This window comes from Seriola dumerili, unplaced genomic scaffold, assembly GCF_002260705.1.
Source record: "Seriola dumerili isolate Sdu_G_001 unplaced genomic scaffold, Sdu_1.0 BDQW01000226.1, whole genome shotgun sequence".
Classification (NCBI taxonomy): Eukaryota; Metazoa; Chordata; class Actinopteri; order Carangiformes; family Carangidae; genus Seriola; species Seriola dumerili.
Window position 1 is genome coordinate 5,711,487 of NW_019174481.1, and position 23,382 is coordinate 5,734,868.

The 23,382-nt window shown below is 42.2% G+C and overlaps 1 protein-coding gene across 2 annotated transcripts in view; it reads right to left on the reverse strand.

Moving 5' to 3' along the window:
• Positions 1-23,382, reverse strand: part of LOC111228746 (endothelin-converting enzyme 2-like) — a 75,135-nt gene that overhangs the window by 8,114 nt on the left and 43,639 nt on the right. The window lies entirely within an intron of this gene.

Sequence of the window (23,382 nt, forward strand, 5' to 3'; positions counted from 1 at the left end):
TGTCTTGAGTGCGTTTCAACAAAAAGGTAAAGTGAGATCTAGAGTTCAGATCCCCAGGAGGAATCCCAGGAAAATGCCACTGACATTTTAAGATGTTTTTTTTTTTTATATATACTAATATCAATCACAATCATACTAATGTGTGTGTGTGTGTGTGTGTGTGTGTGTGGGGGGGGGAGGGGGGGGGGGGGGGGCGTTTTTGTTTATACAAATACATTCCAGCAGGGTAAATGCTTTGCAGGAACTTGAACCTGGATCCCACAGTTGACAGGTTGATTTCCTTTTTCACACAGCTTCCCAGTTATAGTGTTTATCTGACCTGAACATCCCTGTAACACACACTGAAAATCTTAGCTATGCTAGTGACGTGGCTGTAGGGATGGCAATGTCAGCCAGTCGGTCAGCTCACCACTTTTGTCCAGCCTGAAATATCTCAACTATTGGATTGCCATTAAGTTTTTCTACAGACATTCATGGTTCCCAGAGGATAAATCCTATTGACTCTGGTGATCCCCTGACTTTTCCTCTAACTCCATCATCAGGCTAAAATCCCAATTTCAGCAACATTATAAGAAATTTTCGCTGTACTCTTTTTTATTTTAAATGCAGCAGCTAAACAGTCTCATTTTTTTTCTCAGGCAGTCAACTTTTTAGTGCATTATCATAACATTGTCTAGGATTTTTGTGATCACCACATTAAGAATTAGTTGGGCAGACCTGACCCAAACAGTCTTTGTATTGGGAGAAACAGATGAACTCGTCTAAACCTTTGAAATATTAACTTTGTATATGTCAGTCCAAGTCCCTGCCTGACCTTTCCGCATTAGTCAGAGAGGAGATAAGCTGTCCATCCAAGGAGAATGACATTTCATCTACTCTGCAGCCTCTTTCTCCAGGTGTGCATCCTCAATTTCTCCTATTCACCGCTTTGTCTGCCTGTCCTCACTGGACCGCAATATTACAACTCATCCTCTCTTATCTCCATTCTCTCGTCTCTGAGCTCAGGTTTGCCTAAAGATACTGTACATGAGATAAGTGATTGTCTACAGTGGTCAGATGGGGACAGGGTAGCGGGTGGTCACATCTTACTTCTGTGATTTGCAGGATGTTCAGGTTATGCAATCTGGGTTCATCTGAGACTGAAAAGGTATGTCTGCAGTTCCTGAGGCGGCGAGTGCACTCGCTGTCATCCTTTTCAACAACCTGTCTTTTGATTTGTGATAGCTGATCACATCAGTTCAGGGTCTTGAAGTATTTGAAAGTAAACAACAAGCAAGCAAACAAACGAATCTGTAAATAAAGAAAAGAATTGTAGAAAAGACAAAAAGACATGAGTTTTTGGTGCTTTAAAAAAAAATAAAAAAGAATCTGTCCATCATGACTTCAACCATGTTACAGGAGAGCAATGCCACTACTCTTTTAATTGTTTTTTAAAAACTTGTAGAACTCAAAAGATGTTGGCTTGCCTAGTAAAACAGTCATTGTTTATCTGTTCCAAACTGATGATGAAGGAGGATTAATGAGGGGCAAGTAGAGGTGAAGGTGGCTCTTTGTGTGTTTGTGTGTGTGTGTGTGTGCGCGCACCCACCTCTCTCTGTGGGTGAGGCAGAGCTGATCAGTGGGTAGAGACAACAACAGAGTCCTATCTCTGGACAGCAGACCTGTACGGACTACAGGCTACTGTCTCCTTTAGAGATACTGTATACCCACAAACACACACACAGAAAACAGATCACACAAATGCACTCACACACATTTGTGCACACAAACAGACATGCATGTGTTTGATACCTCTGTGCACAAATGAACACACAGCTGATGTGGGGCAGAGAGAAAAAAGCAGGGAGGAGGTGCACTTCTTATTTAGGTCATATTTTCATATCATATTTTATAAATTCCCTCCCATCTTCTCTGAGGTTGTTTACTGGTCTCATGTAGCTCTGCAGACCCCCTCACTGCAGCCCCCCGGCCCGAAGGAATGTGCATTTGAAATCAGCCGCCTCTCTTCCTTTCCATTTCACCTCACCCGTAGCCTGCAGCCAGGCATGTGGATGGCAAAAAACGTGTAAACGTCTTGAGGAAACTAAGAAACGAAGGGAGTGGGTGAGAGGAGCACGGAGGGAAGAGGGGAGGAGAGATAATGAAGATGGGAGGGAGGAAGGTGTGAGAGAATGAGGTCTCAACGCTGGTCTCCTAACAAAGCAGATCTACTCTTCTGCTCCTCCCTCCAGGGGTGCAACAGCCTGCTTTGTTTCTCTCATCTCTCCATCCCTGTTTCATCCCTCTTTTTCTCTTCTTCTTTCTCCAAGCTCCTGCCTTGAAGAGCCAAATGTGCAAATTCTATAAGGCACCATCTGCCCCGAAGAAGCTCCATTTTGTGCCTGTGCGAGTACAAATTTGCACAAAGTGTCTCATCCTGAGGAGAGAAAAATTCATTCCAACAAATAAGGGAAATGGCAGCATAAAGTACGCACAAGAAAAAAACAAAACAATAAACATGCATAAATCTGATCACGCATACTGATTTAGACAGACCCCTATCCCCACTGGACAACTTACAGTACTTGGCACAGTGATGGATAACAGGGAAAACGTGAGAGCGGTGGATTCTCCCTACCCTCCCTCTCCCTGTCTCCTCCATTCTGCCCACCCATCTTTCCTCCCCCGAATTTCCCTCCTCACCCGGCTCACACCCCACCTCCCCGCCCACCCACTGCACGGATAAATTATACATCAGAGACCTTCTCTCCTTTTCTCCTCTCTCCCTCCACATCTATCCACCCTTGCATTGCCAGGACAAAAAAAAAGAAGAAAAAAGGCTTGTTTGTGTTAGAGGTAGATATAGATCATGATAGTGTGTGCATTTGTTAAGAGCTGACACTGATTCAAAATGGAGATTTCTAGGCTCGGAGTGCTGGTCGTGTGCACTTGAGGAGGCTCAGGCTACCATAGGAAGATAACAACATCCTGCCTTTCAAGTAGGCGCATCCCTCCATTTCACATACACACACACACTAACACACATACACTTGCGTTGCCATGGAGACAAAAGTTTAGCGCTGGTCACGGTAACGTATGTAGGTCAGAACGGGACAGCTCTCAAAAACAAAAACACCAGGCAGCAGAACAGTGAAACTGGCACGTTCATTAGATGAGGAGAATGCCAGAAAGTTTCGAGTTTTCACTTTTCACTGGGATTTGAGGCTTTTTCAGACTGCTGACAAGCATGTGTTTGGTGTCAGAAAGGTCTTTTTTTCAGCAGCCTAATTAGTGGGTTGACTTTAGGTGAATGCAGGAGTTCAATTAAGACAAGGAATTACTACTTTTTTTGACAAATGTAGCTCTGAACTGCGTCACTGCTGATGCTTTTACAAAGCAGTTCTTCAACTTGAAGAAAACTGAAAGCTTTGGCCTGGTCGTTCCCCTTAAAATGAGGGAAACTCTTGTCTTCAGGCTAATTTTCAACAGCGTGCCTGTGCCGCGAGATGTAACATTAGTGAGTGTGTGTTGTGCGTCCACGCGAGTGCATGGAACCCTGTCTAACTGATAACACAGCATCTTCGCATTCAAACGCCACATTCTCCCCTCATGGCAATCTGGCACGCCAAGCTAAAATTAAAACCTCCCTTTCTTCCCCTTTCATCAAAAATAACCGTCTCTGGCTTTTATCTCTCCTTTCTTCTTTATCTCTCCCTCTCACTGCCTCCTCACCCTTTCTGCCTCCCCCTTTCCATTGGGGACCAGAGAGAGGTTTGCTTTAATTACTGAACTACTTTTCACACCGGCGGAGAAAGACAGAGACGCACTTCAGACACCCACACCCGCCCACTGTCATGCTCCCAGCATCCCTGCACTGCCTTTCATGCCTGTACTCACCAGTGTGTGTGAGTGCGTGCACGCGTATGTACGTGCTTATGTTTAATTTTGTAAAATACTTTTTAGCAGGCACAGATACAAAGCAGCATACTCACCGTGGTCAAATATGCTAAGCTAATTAAGCAATGTTGGCTATTCTTGGTGCAATGTGATGAAAAAATCTAAAATCATGCAGACTTTGTGATGAAAAAAAAACAACTTTATACTGGATGGGAAGGCACAGAGTCAGCAAATGAGTAATTAATAAACTCATCTGCCATTCCAGAGCAGTTAAACAAAAAAAAAAAAAAAAAAAAAAAAAAACAAACTCTAAGGAATATGAGTCGCAGAGAAACTAGAGCAAAACGTGAGCGGCTGGTACAGTGACACGTTTGGCTTAGAAGCAGCAGGGAGAGTGTTCCCCTTTCTTTTGGCTGGCTCCCTTTCTCTCCCTCTGCGCTTCTGTTTTCTCAGTCTCTAAATCTGACGCTACCCTTTAAAGCCCAAGACACTTATTACACTTATCAAGCCCTCGCTCGCACTTATATGTAATTATCCATTAAGTTTTTGTGGGTAGACTTGCATCAGCAGCGGCTGGGTAATTAGTTTATTGTAGCCATTCTCTATTTAGCAACACTTGCAGCTTCCATCTTGCACAGCAGCTAATGCTTCATGACTTTATATGATTAGTTAACTATTAGTTTTCAGCTATAAACTGCCACTGTATATTTTACTGCTTGGACAGAGATGAAAATGTCTATCTGTCAACACTGCCAAAACAGAAACAACCACTTCAATAAAGTCAAAGTGCCTTTCTCTCCTTTTTAATGGCGAGCCAGAGATAAAGAGGGTTTGGCAGCAGCTGGAGGATGAGGGAGATGCAGCAAGGGAAGCAGAGGGAGGGAGGGAGGGAGGCAGAAAAGGAAGTAAAATGGGCCAGTGTGTCTGGCTGCTGAAGGGGTGTCCCGCGGGATGGGGAAGGGGGACAGGACAGCCCGGTGGAGGTTCCAGCAGCACACTAACACAGTCCAGTCCATTCACTAGGCCAGTAGCACGGGGAAGCCACTAAAAATGTGACATGACACAATATTGGCACCTGTGTCACTTCCATACTTCCACGGCAGCTGTGAGGATGTTATTCAGGAGCGTTGGCTCAGTTATTCTCTCTTTATCTCTCCCTCTCTTTTTAAACTACATAACTTGTAATTACAAGAAATGTCTGACCCTCATCGTTGGATATATCTTAGGGGCACCCAGTGTCTCTGTTTGAATTCTCAGTGTCTAAGTGCAAACAGGTCGTACCCTTGTACTCCAACAGGGATCATTCCTTATATCCACTGTCTGTCTGTTCGATCACTTTGTTAAACCAGGGGAAATGTAGGCAGGGCAGGAAAATAGCAAAACCATGTAAGGTTAACCTTCGCCAAGTTGAAAGTGATTTGTCATGAGCTTCTTATCAAACACTTTACTCTCATTACCCGTTATTATTGTCCTTGGACTCACTTCATTCAAGCAGCAGCTCTCTGTCCCTGCTGCTGGTGTTATTTTGTCAAGCAGATATAAGCAGAAGAGGATGATATACATTTCCTGAGTGAGAGGTGAATTCAAACTCCTCTCTCAAACTGGCGAGCCATGCTATTTCGCATGTCCAAGATTAGTCTCACTGAGCTCTATATAAGAAGGGAAGGAGGTGGAAGTAAATTTGTGACTGGCAGACCAATCAGAGATGCTCATCACTGCAAACTCTGTTCCTATGGTTCCAAGGTCATTGTTCTAGCACCAGGAACTAGGCAGAGGAAGTAGATTTAGTCCCTGGCTCCTGTACTGGTTCGTAGGCCACTGGAAGAAGTTCTTGTGGTGAAAATGGGCGATATGATGACTAACAACCCTTAAAAGGTGCATTAAAATGTTCCAGTTTTCCATTTCTACTGCCACTTCAAAGTTGCTTGGTAAAAAAAAAAAAAAAAATGCATTAGCCATCGTTCCTGGCTCAGCACTCAGGGCCAAGAGGCCAGAATGACTTCCTCCACAGGTCTCAACTCACTGGAGACCTCCTGGTGACTCATCCTACAACAAAGCAGAAGTGGGTCTCCTTTGCTTTCCCTTGCTGGCTGGGCTAATCCAAAAAAGAATCTCGAGGCTTTTGATCCAGTCTGGCATTATGGAGAGACCTATTCACACATAAGTGCAGCACATAAATTGCCTTTACCTTTCTCAGTTTCTGTCAGAGAGGAGAAGGGGTGGGCGGGTGGGGGGGTTGCGGGGGTGGGGGTGGGGTGCAGTACTGGTTTCTCTTGAAGCTCCACAGAGCACGACAACGAAACGTCACGATGAAAAAACACTGCAGAGAGGAGGTTCTCCAGTGTCAGTTTGTTTGCTGTATGCAAGTTGTGCTGGATAACAGCAACACTAATTTACTGCCATTCTCACCGAGTGACTGTGGAGAGAAGAAAAGGTAGGAAACTCTTCTGTTCAGCACAGAACTGCTACATATGCAGGCAGGCCAGTTTCCATAACAACCTGAAAAAGAATATATATATATGTGTGTGTGTGTATATATGTTAAAAAAAACAACTTTAGCTAATTTATTCTTGAAGTTTGGGTGCACTAAAACAAGTCTGCTCATGTGATCCACGGATATACAACACTAAATAACTCATACCAAGCCTTAGGCCTGCAGGCTAAGTTGATCGTTCCAAAAGCACAAGCACTTGATACAAATTCATGTAACTAGAAACTAGAAACTGTTTCTATACACCTAAACAGCAAATAAAATCATTTCCACCTCCTCCATGTCAACCACTGTAGTTGAACCTGAGCCTGTCGACACCTCCTCCATTCAGAAGTAATGTAACATCAGCTGTTTGGGTGGCAGTGTAGCAGTGAATGATGGTCTACTGCCCGACTGTACACCATTATGTTATTTGCCTGGGAAAGTAATTCATTAATCCCCAATAAGGATCAAATCTGCATGTATTTTCTATATATAAATTAAAGATTAAAACCAAGGACATGCCACTTTAATTTAAAACTGCATTAGTTTTCTAAGCAAGTGGTGTCATTTGAGTCTTGTTTTGGGGCTCAAGTCCTGCATGTTTTGGGCTCGGAGGCGGGACGGGTCAACTAGTGTCAAAAGCTGAGTGCAAGCTTTTAATTGGTGTGAATGGAGTCCTGGAGTAACAGGATAGTGATAGGTGATCACAACAACATTTTGTAAACTAATCTTGTTGAAATGTTACTCAGTGCTTGAGTGTGTGTTAACTGTCCTTGCAAGGACAACTTTCTAGTAACAGCAACTATTTTTCAGTAATTGACATTTGCAGGGATTACAGATGCAACAAAACTATAATCTCTATTCTAACTGATCGAGAAAAAAAAATGAAATGCATAAACAGCAGTTATTGCTTGGGTATTACATAATAAGATTCAACAGTCATGTGGGTTTATTCCATTATTGTTGCTTACTAATGCAGCTGTAAGTAAAAACTGATTGAAAAAGTCTTTGCTGAGTTACCTCAAAATGACATTGAAACTCAGGAGTCTTGATGCTGGCAATGGCAGATTTCAGAATTCAAAGAACTCACTTCTAGAGTCTGTGAATTGATTTTAATGATGCACACAGAAAATGGACTCAAAACCCTAACAAATTCCAGTAGCTGTAATGTAAATTACACATGGTCAAACCACAGTCACACGTACAGTATGGTCCATTAAAAAAGTTCTTCTCTCAGTCGAGGAAAAGCGTGTATTCAACAGTTAAAATTTACTGACTTGAGAGAATATGTTTGACTCTGGTCTGCGGTCTAGGATAAGGATAAGGTGTCTTTAAATCCTAAAACTTCCCCTGATCTTCGTAAACAGCAATTATCTCTCAGCTCTGTCTTGACCTGTAATAAGCCAGCACTGCTATGCTTTTCCTGCTGTAACGCCAAACTTATAAAGCTAGTTTATTCTATATCTAGCAGCTCTTCCCACAAACCCAGTCTGAGACTCATTAAGTACTAGATCATGAAACTGTTCTCTAACAACGCCTCTACTGTCTCATTATACAGTACGAACACCAGACGAGTGTTGAGCCTTCACAGTCGTAGCTTCACACTCAGGGGAACAAGTGATGGGTCTGAACCCAGTGTAGTGTGACTGTGCTGTGTGTGAGGGAGGAGAGGACCAACTGGATTCATGTTAAAGCAGTGACTACAAAGAGAGAGAGAGAGAGAGAGAGAGAGAGAGAGAGAGAGAGAGAGAGAGAGAGAGAGAGAGAGAGGTGGAAAATGGTGGTTGTGAACCATAAAGTAAAGAGGAAGGAAGATTTAACAGAGCAGGTGTAGCAGCCAAACCTCCCTCCCTTTGTCTCTCCACACAGCCTGACATGCAAGTGGTAATGCTCATTTAGTTGTGTGTGTGTGTGTGTGTGTGTGTGTGTGTTTGTGTATTGTATTTGTGTGTATATGTCTGTGTTACACTTTTTAAGTGTAGTTCAAGAGTTAAGTGACAGCCATACCACCCCTGCGAACAGGTTTTTTTTCACTTGTTGCCAGATTAGATGTCCCCTTTCGGACTGTGTGGGCGTGTACAAACGATGATTGATTGGCATCTCCTTCACTCTCCTGTTTGCACTTACTGGTACATTAACAGCTCCACCTTTAACCCGACAGCAAGTCTAATCAGCCAAAGTAAAAACACCTGAGTGGACGTGCAGGGAAAATTAATATGCAGTTTATTTTTATCACAGGAATTATTGCCCTGATTGTTGAAGGTGTTTCCCAAGATATATGTGTGTATCTGCACCAATATCAGGCCAAAACACTGACTCAGGGCACTCCCATAGAAAGTCGGACCACTTACAATGCAATAGCCAACATGACCGTATAATAAATAAAACAATTAAAAGCTACTCTCCGTCAACAGTGCTGTTGTAGCAAGATGTATTGTACCTGGCATCCAGCCAATGAGCGAGTCTGTGAACAGAGTCAAGCCCGAGGCAAACAACATTTACTGGAGGGCGGAGCGCTCCGAAAGAGAGTTGGCTTCATTGTGACACCTCATACTGATGGTTGTGCTGAGAGCGCCAAAACTATGTCTGGACAGCTGCTGTTCGACCACGCCTTGCTGGTGTCATTAACGATGCCTGGGACTGATTAATATCATGCCCAGAGGAGTAGATGGATGGATGACGCTGATGGAGCACTGAACAGGATGGGGTGGGAAGCCCTCACTGACTCACTGACTACTGGGCTGTTGCAGCTCACAGGTGTTTCCCTACTTCCACCTGGTTGGACTGGACTCCCACAGTGAGTAGCGTAGCAGTCACTGTAGGAGTTGATGTTGAAATGACTGGAGTGGGACTGAGTCACCGCCGCCGAGGCTTTAATCCAAACTTAACAGCCAGAGGAATTCCCCCACTGTTGTGCTGCCGCATCAGGGCTAACAGTGCATGATGACAAAAGAACAAATAACGACGTGAACACGCACACACACACACACACACACACACGCCTTTATGACTTCCACAGCACTTGAGATTACAAGTTAACACTTAAGGTAACAGACATAAGCATTAACTGACGGCGACCAGCATCCTCACATGCGTAAGCTAACTGCCGTGTGCAGATAAATAGGCACCTAGGGTCACTCTTCCCCGCTCTCCGCAACGGAGGTCATGAGAGCAAAGTTAGCATGATGTGTAAGCAGCTTGAGCTCGGTTTTGAGAATAACAGCCCAAGTTGAGAAATGCAGGAATTTCCCTTCATGGTTGTTCAGTATGTTTGGGTTTGTGTCTAAATACGCATCGATCATGAAATGCTTTTGGTCTTTACTCTTGCAAATCCTTCCGTGAAACTAAATAAACAGTAAAAGCCTGAGGCAATCATCATCACCTATTCACACAGTAACACAATGACACATCATTTATACCCTTCATCCGGAAAGGTCATGTGTGTTGTTTGGAAATCAAAAAACAAGAAACAGCTGACCTAAATTTATACACAGCTTTCATTGCAACACTTCATTTTTAGATTTGAACCCAAATTAAATGTGCTGCTGACTGCTTATTATGACCAGCCTTCAGTTTTCAATGAAGATCAAAAGGGAACTTAAATCACAGGTCTGACTCAAGTTCGTTTGGGGATACAACAGTGTTGTGAGGAAACCCTGCCCCCCACTTCCCATGAGCTTTTGTCCGATACTGAAGATGCATCTGAGGCTTAAATATAGGCACAGCGTGGATTTAACTTTGTATCAGTCATGATTTCTTTGTTGTTGGATTTTAAAAACAATAAATTACTTCTGTCCTTTATTTCTCTCCTTTTTCAAATTCAAAGAAAAAACAAGAAAGACCTTTGCTGCTGCTTTTCTCTCCTCACAGCGGTGCTTTTGTAACAGACACATCAGTAATCCAGCTACATTTTGATAACTTATGTAACTTTTCAAACAAGAACAAACTGATGTGCTGCTTGCAACTTGAGACTTTCCCCTCAGTCGCTTCTCTTTACTTGTACTTACCCTAACCTTATCCCTTTACGCAACAATCGCCATAATCATTTTAATGTTGCCATCATTGTGGGAGGTAACACTAAAACTACACTAATACTCAGTGTTATATTGTTGCAGGCTAAATGTTCACTGAAATGTCAACATCAAGAGAGTTTTAAGTCTTTACAGTGAGCTCAATTCAAATGAATGGAAACCAATGGCTGCCTAGAAGGTAGAGAGACATACAAGTAATGGCTCACTTTGGGAGATGTTAGTAGTATACAATGTAGTTCATTGCAAAAAACTACAGCCAGTTTCTTCAGGAGAAGTTTCATTTTAAACCAGCTGATGTGAGTAGCGTGTCATCAAATTTGCTTTTAGTGTAGTTGACTACATATTTTCAAAGTTGCATGTTAGCCTGATTTCTATGGACAGTAATGACAAACAACATCAAGAGTGCTTTTCCCAGAGCTAATCCCAAAGGGGACTGAACAAATCCCTTTGCATCTTGCCACCGGCATCCAAGCTGGAAAGAGTAACACTGCAAATCAAAGCCTGAAATGGAAAAAAAAAACAACAGCCAGAAAAAGCTTAATGCCTAAAAATGCCTCGAAAATAAAATCCACCTCATTCGCTTTTACCGTTTCTGGCCCATCCAGTGAATAACCTCAGCAAACAATCAAATGCTCACTGCTGTGAGCCGCTTTGTCCAACCTTAAAATGTCACATCCAATTCAACAGACGCTCAATAGTGTCCTGACTCGCGCTAAGTACTGGTGAACTGTTGCTATTATTTGGGAGCTATTTTTGTGGCAGCAGCCGATACTGCAGGCCCAATATGCAGCTTGCAGACTGCTGCAGCAGCGTCTAATCACGTGCCCCAAACCAGGTCAGCTACAGCATTAGAGAGTGGGATGAAGCTCACCCACTTAGGTCCCCTCAGATCCTCCACCCTTTAATGTAAAGTATCTGCTTTAACTGGGAAAAACAAGATGAAACTTTTTATGCTATACAAGCTTGACTGCTATGTTGTATGCAGGGTCTTTGTGCAGCTCTAATATGGTCTGAATAAAGTTTTAGAGGAATATCCAGCTGACTCATCTGTGCACATTGGTTTGTATAATTTTGCATCTAAATACGGTTCCAGAAAAATCATATTTTGGTAGTAGCAGTCACTGATACCACCTCAGCAGCAGGCATAACACGGTCGCTCCATCACTGTCGCACCTTCTGTTTGTTTGTGCTCTGCTTATCCGTCACTCTTTTTTCAGTCTGTCTGTCTGTCTCTGCACCTCTCTCCGTCTGATCGAGGACTTGGATTCAAGAAGCTGTGATTGTTCTGTGAAAATTCAACGTGCCCCCAGGCTGTTGTTTTTCATAATTAAGTACGGGAGCAACAATCGGGCTGCAAACAAAACCCACAACAGAGAGCTCACACTGCTGGGCTGTTCCAAAAATATTTCTCATTTTCATATCAATACTGTACAGGTCACAACAAACTGACCACATACAGTAGTCCCACAGGGTTTCAAGCGGAGTGGAGGCACTTTGTAGCATTATAACTGTCCTGCACATGTGACCCAGCAAAACACAACCCCCCCCATCCCACCCCCCCCATCCACCCCACCTCTCCTCTCGTCCTCCCCACCCCTCACCTCCTCTACACGTGAGTAGCTTTGTCTTCTGAATGCTCTGCTGCTATCTCTTTCTTCCCGCCTATTTCTAAATTTGAAGCGACATAAAAGCCGAGTCCATTTTTTGCCGTTTCTGTATAATTGCATCATTTGGCAAGTGGTACAGTTATTTCGAGCCCTTGGATATCGCTCAGTACACAATGCAGAGGCTCAAAGGGACATAAAATTGAAGATTTCATAGGATGGGAGAGAGAGAGAGAGAGAAAGAGAGAGAGAGAGAGAGAGAGAGAGAGGAGGGAGGGGAAAGGAAAATATCACAAATTTTACATGGACACATTCATATCATGCAAGTAGGTCAAAGAAATTCAGAGATTTGGTTTTTATCCTTCAAAATGTTATGTTGAAGATAACACTATTGAGAAATTTTAAAACTAATTGTGACATGTTCAGCAGCCTGATTTAAAGCTACAACCTAAATAAGTCAGGATTTATTCAGCCTAACTCTTAAATATATGCAGGCTGATAAGATTTGGGAGCTTAAAATGAGAGAAATACTCTGTTTACATACATTGCATGCATGTAATATGTGAACATGTTGTACAGACTTTAATTTACAGTTAAGAATAATGTTTCTCTGCACGTTTTAAAGGTAAACTCAAATCCACAGTTTCATTTCGATTCCAGTAAACAGAAAAAGAAAAAAAAACAAAACACCCAAAAAAAACTTTCCCTTACTGAACACCTCTCGTCTGGTGATAGCAGGATGGGATGCACCGCACTGTCACCTAGTTTCCATGGTAACCTGTTGCTATGGAAACAGGCCCTGGAACAGACTCAGGAGTCGGGTGGTGGAGATTTTGTAGCCAGAGAAGCAGAGGGAGGTGAGGATAGAAAAAAAAAAAAAACAGGGAGAGGAAGAAGAAAACATGAAGAAATGGAGAGAAAGTAAAGGGAAAGGGCTCAAATTTGGTACAAGTGTAGATCTCAAGTACTAACCCGGCATTAACAGCACTCACTGGTCACCAGAGGTGCACAGTTTCACTCTAAGCTACATTTTTCTGGCCAGGAATGGTGAGTTTATTACTGTGGGACTTTTTGGGATTCAAGTGTGTGATAATGAACATGATGCCACGTTGGAGAAAAGGAGGGAACAGCCTCATTGACATTCATCTCACTCGGCTGATGGCCGTGTACAGCAAACATTACATAACCACTGTGATGGCTGGCACTACAGCCAAACACAGAGTCTCACTCTCTAGCTGCGTGCTGTACTCTTCCTGCCTTTGTGAAGACCAATTTGAATTTTAGCTTTTCAGAATGAGGTGTTTTTTCTTTTTTTTTTTGCCTCTGTTCAGTTTGTGAAGATGTAAAAGTGTTGAGGTGAGAATTAAAGTAAATTTAGGTATAGGTTAATCCACTGTGTTATACATGTAGTGTTGATAGTTTAGGGAATAAAAATGAAGATCGTCAAAAGAAAAGGACAAGAGTTCGTGTGCACGTTGATGTGTGAAACGAGCGTCAATTGACGGTTAGAGGTTATATAAATCATAAAGAGAATAGTCAATGGTAATTTAACATACACACTCAATCTCAAACAATATTAGTGAGAGAGGAATGTGGCAAACAGCTTAATTTGTTTGTTTCTGAGAAAATAACAAGGAGGCAGTGCTGGCCGCCGGCAGGCGAATCCAAGCCTAACACACTCATTTGCAGATGTCCGCGTAGAATAGGCCGTTTCCCAGAAATTACAGACCGACAGGCCGTAGGACTACATTTGATTTCCCATAACATCTCCTTCAAACACACACACATACACACACACACACACACACACACGCACACACACAAACCACCTCCTCATCTCCATCTAGCTCTCTAATCTTTCTCTGGCTGAAGTTGGACTGCAGCCTGCTGGGTTAGTCTATTTAACTGCTGTCATATAGAGAGCCTCGGAGCATGTTGTGTACTATAGTCAGTGAGAGACAATATGGGCAGCAACTGGCAGGGTGCACCATAGGACAGATGGATGCATGCACACACACATGCACACACATTCAGATGCACACTCACTCTCTGACTCTGAGCCTTATTCACTCAATCGCTCTGACAAACTGCACCACAGAGTTCAGTTCAGTTGGACCCTCTCAATTATGGCTGCTACACAAACACAAGTCTGTGCAATATAAACAAAGCTGATAGCAAAGATATGCAAACAGGAAGTGAGTTACTAACTTCATAATCATGCATTAAACCCTCTAAAAAAAGTTTATACTTCACATCGACTTCATTTTGACATTGTTGTTATTCAAGAATTGTAATACACTTACATTTAGAGCAACACTGTTTCATATCTTTGTGCTAAGCTAAGTCCGCTGCCTTATGAAACTGACATGATACATGATATATCTTCTCAAGTCTTAGCTAGAACATGAGTAATAACCATTAACTCTGCAAAACTTCTTCGAAAAACTTAGAGCCATTAAACTGGTCATCTTAAGATATTTATATAATATGCATAAAACATTAACTATGAGATTCTCCTGAAATTGATGTGATGCCATTAGTTTGTTTCACTGTAGAAGACTCATCACAGAGTACAGACACAGAACTTGCAAAGAGCACATTAACCAAACACCGGCTACTAACTCAGTTAGCTACAGTGGGTATGACATATTGTTGCTGGTCATTTTAACTGGCAAAAGCAATGGTCATGTGGTATTACCTGGATGTTTTCTATATTGCTCTTTGCTAATAAAAGCAAATGAGAAACAAAAAGGTTTGTTGAGGGGTTTGTTAGGGAATATAAGTATTTTGCCAACTGGGAACTGGATGGAACTGACCATAGGAACCCAAAACTACCCACAAGTACAAAAACAGGAAGTGTCCCACAGGTGAACAGTTTCCATTTTTGTTCTGTTCTCATATTATGGGATTTCATTACAATGTTATGTTTCAGTCACAACTTACACTTAAAATGCACTTTTAACCAGACTGGGAATACATGTTTAAATTCACAGCTCCCCAGGACCACCAGTGACTAAAGGAACAGAACAGGTAAGAAGAAGGAGAGATGAAGCCACACAACAAGAGCAGAGAGAACATCACATGGTCAGACCCGGAGAAGCAGAGGCAAGAGAGGAAGAGGCAAACTGCACATTTGTGGAAGACTGGATAAAAGGTTTGCGGTGACTTCAGTCTGACGATACTGAAGGAGGTGATTTAATTAACTGATTGGGAGTATTACACAACTCCACTTCTGTCCAATGAAATGCACAACCCACATCTACCCCCTAAAACAACATCCAAAAGCCTGAGTAATACTGAGCATCTCTGTGATCTGTCTACAGCAAACAGACAATCTATCTATCTATCTATCTATCTATCTATCTATCTATCTATCTACAGTCCACAGTGGCAATTTATTTTAGTTTTCTTCATAAAGTTATGATAAGGCCATAAAGCTGGTGTGATTTTATGAGGTACAAACCTATGCCAGCCATCTGTACGAGGAGACAATGAGAATAGAGTTAATGAGGCCTTGAAATACAATAAAGTAATTTAAAGGTACTACATGTAAGAATGTGACACAGTTTACATGTAGGGTATTAATCGCTTTTTTACTGCCAACATGTGAACATGATTGTGATGCAACTTAAAAAATTAGACCTTTCCCGGTTGCCTATAACAGCCTATGGATGATTTCTATGTAAACTTCAGCTTTTGAGAAATTCCAAAGGATGTGACATTTATGCTCGCTCCTGAGTGTCTTGCCTCAATGCTCCTCTTCCGCCTCCCTAGAGCGCCTACAGTGTACAACAATAGCTAACATTAGCACAAACAATAGGATGCTGGCTACAGTTAACTTAATGGTCACCAGTGTCATTAATAACAAGGGCTCTTTGAATGTTACACACAAACCCTTTAAAATGTTCCATTTAACACTTAATATCCAAATATATTTAATGACAAATACAGTTATGTCACTTTTTCTTCCTGAGGTTTGTTTAATAAAAAAGCCTCTTTCTACCAGAGTGATGACGGACATTATGACATTACTTGGACTTGATTTACGCATTTCTTCATCACTTCACTCTGCTGGCACACAGAAACCATAATGACATTTTTTCCCGTATACAATACAGTGTGCGTGTGAAGTGCAGTGCCTGCCAAAAGCCTGCTGACAGCTGCTGGCAGCTACTGCGCTGCAGATGCATAAGTCACTGTCACAGCGTCACGCTTCTTCCAGCATGGGTGGTGTCAGTTAAATAAATGTATAATTATCTGGAGGTTGTCAAGAAGCAGTTTAGTGCGGTGCTGCGCTGCCTGACTCAAAGCGAACAGAAAGACGAGCTCCTCAGATCTCCGATTCTTGACAGTGCAAAAGAGATGCAAGGACATACAGCAAAGAACTCTGTCTACACATCTGGAGCTGTGACAACGAGTTTACGTCTGCAGCATGTGTGCCACAACACGTTTATGCGTGTCTGTGTGTTGTGCGCATGATGTTTTTATGTGCGTCCTTGAAAGTACGTGTGTGCATGTGTGTGTGTGTGTGTGTGTGTGTGTGTGTGTGTATGTCTTTGGCAGTAGTGGCCAGCTGTTCAGTGGTGGGATCCCAGCACATCTGGCAGTGTGCTTTGGCCCGGAGTTGAGATGGTATCTGCCGTACAGCAGTGATGAGGGGGATGGGAGAAAGAAAAGAAAGAGGTGGAGCTGGATTAGATTAAAGACAAAGGGTGGTGGGTGTGTGTGTGTGTGTGTGTGTGTGTGTGTGGGGTGGGGGGGCATAAAAGCTCAAAAACAAGGAAAGATGGATGGATTTATCTTCATAAAATGAAATGAAAATGAGCAGATTAACAGTGAGACACCTGAGGAAGAGCCGTGTTTGAGACAGACTAGAAACTAGTTGGATAGACTGACACTTTTACTTTACGTAATTACATCATTCAACTTTTAATCCAATAACGACAAACAAACTTGAAAAAAAAAAGGTCATTACGGACTTTGTGAGGTTAACTATGTGGTGCCCTCAAATGAGTTGGCACACCGTCATCTTAAAGCTCTACGCACTATTTACAGGGTCCATGTTAAAGTTAAAGTTAAATTATTGAGGGCACAATCTCACCGTGGGTTCAGTCTACATGACACAAAAATACATCAACAGCTTCCTGCCAGATACAGCAAAGGTGAAAATAACGTGATCATGCGTAACATTTGGCCTCATCTTTCTATTATCACACATTTGTTGGAGCTTGTGGGGGAAAAAGCAGTGCTAACAGACATACTCTAACAGCTGCTTTCCCCATGATTTGGAGCAGACTGTAAGGTGCGTACTTTGTTGAGCTGTAGATTTATCAGTAGAACATGTATTATAGATCATAATCGATGTTCCCTTGAGTTTATGCCTCGTGCATGTAATAAAATTCAGGACTGGATTTAATGGAGGCCTCCCTCACTTAAAACACTTATTTTTAAAACTTACCACAACTGGGAAACTGCCACTCCAGCAAGAAAACTTTCCAAAAAAATAAAATTTTAGTGAGTAAATCTTAAGGTACATAACTCTACATTTCGAACACTAAACTTGTGTTACAAACTGGAGGCATGTTCTTTGAAAGATGTCAGCATTTACCAGTAAGGGTGGGTTTTAGGAAAAGATAACAATGAGGTAGTTGCATTATGGGAATTGTAGGAATAAGCGGTTTTGGAGTTTGGCCTCTGCTGCTTCAATTTTGACCATTTATCTTTGTCTATTATTTGTTTCCTCTTTCTCTCTTTCACTTTCTGAACATGCAATACTAAATTGCTGGAGTACTCCGTTAAATGTCCCCAAAAAAAAAAAAAAAAAAAGTCTTCTGTAACACCTACTGATCCTGGAGCCCTTGTGCAAAATCTGAATCAAAATTAACTCCTCCTCCACAACAACATTAAACCTGCAGAAGATATTATTTAACTACAGTATGTTGAGGAAAAACAACTCTTATATAACTAAACACATGATATCAGGAAGACTGGAGACAGAATTAAAATCTTTATAAAGTCATTATAAGTTATAAGTTATAAGTTATAAGCTTCATTCTTCTTCAAAGCCAAGATGACTCCACGGCTGACCATGGATGAGTTACATGATCTGTTTGTACCTGCAGGAAACAGGTCTATTTCTGGCGAAAGGGTCAAGCCCCATGAGTCCAAATCAGCGCCCTCTCTCCCTGCTTCATCCACTCCTTTAAGCAGCAAATAGCTTTTGCCTTAGCTGTCTGCTCAGGTCCATTAGCTCAAAAAGTGTGGAGGTCATTTTGGTCACTTGAGATGGAACCAGCATTATGTCATGTGGACCCGTGCCAGCAGTGAAAAAGCTGTTTCTTATGAGTCTTCTGTGTGTCCGCTTTGGGACTGGAGTGTGGGCAGATCACAAGCCTCAGCCATCGACTCGGACCGGCTTTCGGTGGACAGCTAAAGGTTCGGGCAGAGGAGGGAGAGAGAGAGAGAGAGAGAGAGAGAGAGAAAAATAGAGTGCAGTGGAGGAGAGAAAGTGACCCAACTGCAGGCTTGATTGATCTGCTGTGTGGAGGGAGGCTGTTTTCACAGTTGGCTGGGTTCTATCTATCCAGAAACACCTCTCTCCCTCTCTCTCTTCCTCACACACACACACAAACACACAAACGCTTGCTTCCTGCAAACACATGCATGAACACATGCCAATGCACAGACACACAAACAAGCTTTTTCCTGCATGAACAACGATGCCTCTCTCGTATCGGATTCCCAGGATATCCACACACACGTATAAATATATAGCATGCAGAAAAAATAAACCCAGGTCTGTGGTCAGCCCGGTTATGTCAGAGCAATGTTTTTCTTCACATTAGATGAGAGAATTTTCCCCAACCTCCCCTCGGCGCTGACTATACCATCCACTCTGGCGTAATAACACTCTCATGAACATAAGCCTGCATGTTCGTTTGTGCCCTTGATCTTTTAATGTGCAGTGCATGATAGAATACATTCTCCATAATGTGTAATTAGAGACACGCATGACACCCAGCAAGATGAAACTGCAGATTAACCTGGTTGCAGCCAGACGACAACACATGTTGGGAAACACACAACGTGTTTCTACAGGGGGTGTGGGCTGGAACAAACACAAAGTGGACTTGACCTTGCAAAACCCTCCTCACCTGCAATGATAAGTTTCAGCAGGAGAGGCAAACAGGAACAGGTAAACACAAATCCCCCCCCCCCCCTGCTCCCTCCCTCCTCTCTGACTTTGTCTTAATGAGAGAAAAGTGTCCGTATCGATTCTCCTGCATTCTAACACTCTGTGATCGAAGAACAAAAGAGAGGAAAGATACAGATGGTAGCAGAGAGGGAGCGTGCATCCTATCGAAGGCTTCCAGACACTGCTGCCAAACTGAGAAACTGTGCACTCTGTATAAATAACACCAATTAACCATTTTAAAAGTCCACATTGTAGTGTCCGTCTGTAAAAAAAAAAAAAAAAAAAAAAAAAAAAAGGCAAAAAAAAAAAAAAAAAAAAAATTTAAAAAAAAAAAAAAAAAAAAAAAACAGTAAGGCACAACTTTGTGTCACTACTACTTCTTAAAGTCAGCAATAATAATGCAGGAATACTGTGGAAGGGCCAAACAAATTTCTGGGGTCTATGGACAAAATAAGAGCAACAATAACTAGTAACATTGGGAAGCATATCATGTTTAAATTTTTGTTAAAGATGACGGAAGGGGACAATTATATGAGAAGATCAATACCTCCTTTATATCTGTCTGTAAATAATAAGGCTAAAGCCAGAAGCCAGTTAGCTTAGCTTAGCACAAAGACTGAAAACAGGGGATCTACCCAAACATAGCAAAATACCAAAGAACCAGCTCCTCTTACCAGGCAACTAATGGAGGAAGTTGCTGTTCACTTCTATGTATTTCAATCAGAGAAGTTGAAGAAGATGAATGTATGAATGTCAGTGAATAATCGCTGAAACATCCAAGTAGTGGTAGTGCAAATGCAAATGTGACTACAGCGACTGAAAAAATTAAATAAGCCAAATAAAATCCAGTTTAAAATCAGTTTCAACACGTTTAGAAAATGATACATTGATGAAGGGGCACTTGAACTCATCTGACAGGGCTGTGAGGGTACAACACACAAAAAAGGTTGGGAACCCCTGCACTATATGGACTAACAGTGATGAGGTATAATAGGCACAGGGATATAAAAACACCTTTGCACATGCAGTCACACACACGCACGCGCACGCACACACACACACACACACACACACACACACTCCTGGGAGATTTGTGTAGTCTACTAACCTTCTTCAGGGGCTGTTCTCCACTCCACTTCACTGTGGCCTACATTGATTTTACACACATTATTCTAAATATGGATTTCCCCCCCTTTTTCCTCTCTACCAGGTTGTGCTTATCTTATGTCGCCTGGACAAACAAACAAATGCCTCTTAACAGTGAAAATTAGCAGGAAGATGCACTGAAAGGATAAACTGATGCGGTAAAAACTAAATTACACCCTTGAAATAATTTATTTCCAAGTGTATGGGTATTTCTTTTCACATCATCTGACCACACCTCTGCTGAGCTGCTCTCATTATCCTTCCCTCCGTCTCTTTTCCTGCCCCTTGTCTCGAGTCTTCCTCATCCCTCTCGCCTATATTCTCTTATTCCAATTAATGATCTTCCTCCTTTAGGCATCCGTTGTTTCCATAGGAACAGTGCTCTGTAGTCCACACTGGTCGTCTAGGCAACGGTGAGTGGGGCAGGACATTCTGTGTATGTGTATGTGTGTGTGTGTGTGTGTGTGTGTGTGTGTGTGTGTAAGAACGTGCGTGCACATGTCACATGTTTACTTGGTTGTGGGCTTGCCCCTTGCTATGGTGCAGGTTTTCACAGTTTATATAACTTTCTGTTAGACAAACATTTTCTTTGCTTTGTGTGTGTAAGATATTTCATTTCATAACCAAGGGAAATCAGTCATTTTGTTTCATCTTAAAAAAATATATATATAAAAGCCTGCACAGCTATTTCCCTCACTTTCCTCTTCAGTTCTGCTACAGTGTTTATCATGTCATTGATAATACTCTAATACTTTAAAATGAATCCCACAGTATTGTGCACATAACGTGTACCTGTGTATATTCTGAATATCTTACACACTTACACTTACACTTACACACACACACTTACACTTACACACACTTACACTTACACACACACACTTACACTTACACTTACACACACACACACACACACACACACACACACACACACACACACACACACACACCACTAAAGGGTAGTCCCTCTAGATTATAATCTTTTATAATCTCTCCCAGGAATAATGCAATCAGGTGCACAGATGACATGACAAAGAACGACAGGATTCAGACCAAAACTGTGTTAGTGTGTGTGTGTGTGCACACACACATTAAGTGTGCATTAAAGCATGCACGCACATTTATCAGATTTAGCATTGACTCATGTTCAACACAGCTGCATCAGCAAATCTATGTCAGCACATTACTGGGCATGTTATATTCATGTGGACGGTACTTCTAAACTTGACACAGTCTTTGTGTGCATGTGTGTGTGTGTGTGTGTGTGTGTGTGTGTGTGAGTGGGGAGGGAGAGTATATGTGTACAAGGGAACAGAGGGGTTGCATCTGGCTCCGGGGGCTTCCCTATTCACAGCTGGGACAAACCTTAATACTGGATTAACAACAGTATCCACAGAGAGAAAGAGCGAGCACGAGGTTAAGAGTGCGGAGAGGACTGGGCATGAAACCAGGACAGAAAGATAAGCGGGAATATTAAACAAAGAGAAAGAGAAAACAGGCTATTGACCGATGACAAATATATCTAATGATCTGAGGATATCCTAAAACCAAACCTGCATCTGTGTTGGTCTGAGGCCGAGCACAATTTTCAGATAGTACTCACAGACCGCCAACATACTGTGATATTAAATGTCTATAATATACAGTAAGTATGGCTCAAAATAAATATATTATGCAGTGTATGTGTTGTTTTGGTGGTGTGTTTGTGTGTGCGTGGGGCAGGCCATCTGCCAATGTGTGAGGTGAGTGTATGTATGACTGAGCACGTGCAGCGAATTTTGGCTGTGTGTGAAAATCTCCAGAGAGCCGGGAGGCCTCGGCTCAGCAGTCCATCCCCCGATACACACACAGACACAGACACACACACAGACACAGACACACACACACACAAAGGACTAGACATAAAGACATGTAAATGCAAACCCCTTACATGCATGCACACGCGGGCACCACAAGAAGCAAATGTGCACATGAAAAAAATCAAAAGATACTCTGCTAGCATAAACAAATGCACTCGCACACTGTTGTTGATCCCAGCCTCACATCTCTACGCACATGCGCAACCAGAATTGCCATCACCCCACGCTCCCTCTCACTCACGTGTGCTCCACTGCTCTACTTTCCCTCCACTGGAACTGCAGAGGAGAGGGCTCATCGGGCCAACACACGGTAATGTACACATATGCACACCGCTGCCTGTAGGTATCCAATTTCAAGTTTACAAACACACATTCACACAAACACTGCTAATATGCAGTTCGGGATGCACACACATATACTGTACATATGCATATACCACAGTATGTATATGCACACGCAAAGGTAAAAAAGATGTGGAAGGAAAGGGATCATTGGGCCTGTAGATAAATACACAAGCAATAATGAAAAAATAAATAAATAAATAAATCGGGTTTCCCAAGTTTACAGATTCACTGAATGTATCACTTTGGCTGCTGGGACAGCTTCCTCCTTCCTGACCTTTAATAGACCTGCAGAATCCAAATTAATTTTTATCCACTAACACAGAGGTTTTCAGACAGTGAGAGATAGTTGAAGTGGGGCGCGGAGGGAGAGAGGGACGTGATGCAAAGATACTGCTGAGGTGAAAAGCAATTAAGGTACTTAAAAACCCTGAGTGCCTGATTGGTGTAATTTGTGTCAAAAAATCAGACTCCGTCTTGGAGCCATAAATCAGTCAAACCTGACCTCTGAGACATGATACACATATTTTTAGATTCAGTGCGACTTACACCTCCCGAGGATATCATTATCTTCTGTGTCCATCTGTGAAAAAATGTCCAAAAGTCTGCTTCGAAAGCATAGACAAAAAAATGCTCCTTAACTTTCCTGCAAATTATCAAGTTTTTCTTCAGTATCTGAGTAATCCACTGATGCTAGTCTGTACATCCATGGACACATTGCAAACAGGAACTACTAATAGCTAATTCAGCAAACTTTTAATGGTGTCAATTTGCCAAAATGTAAACACATATAGGTTTTTTTTTTAAAAAAGGACTAAAAGGTTGCAGCTCACAGCTATCTAAACTGACTCCATGG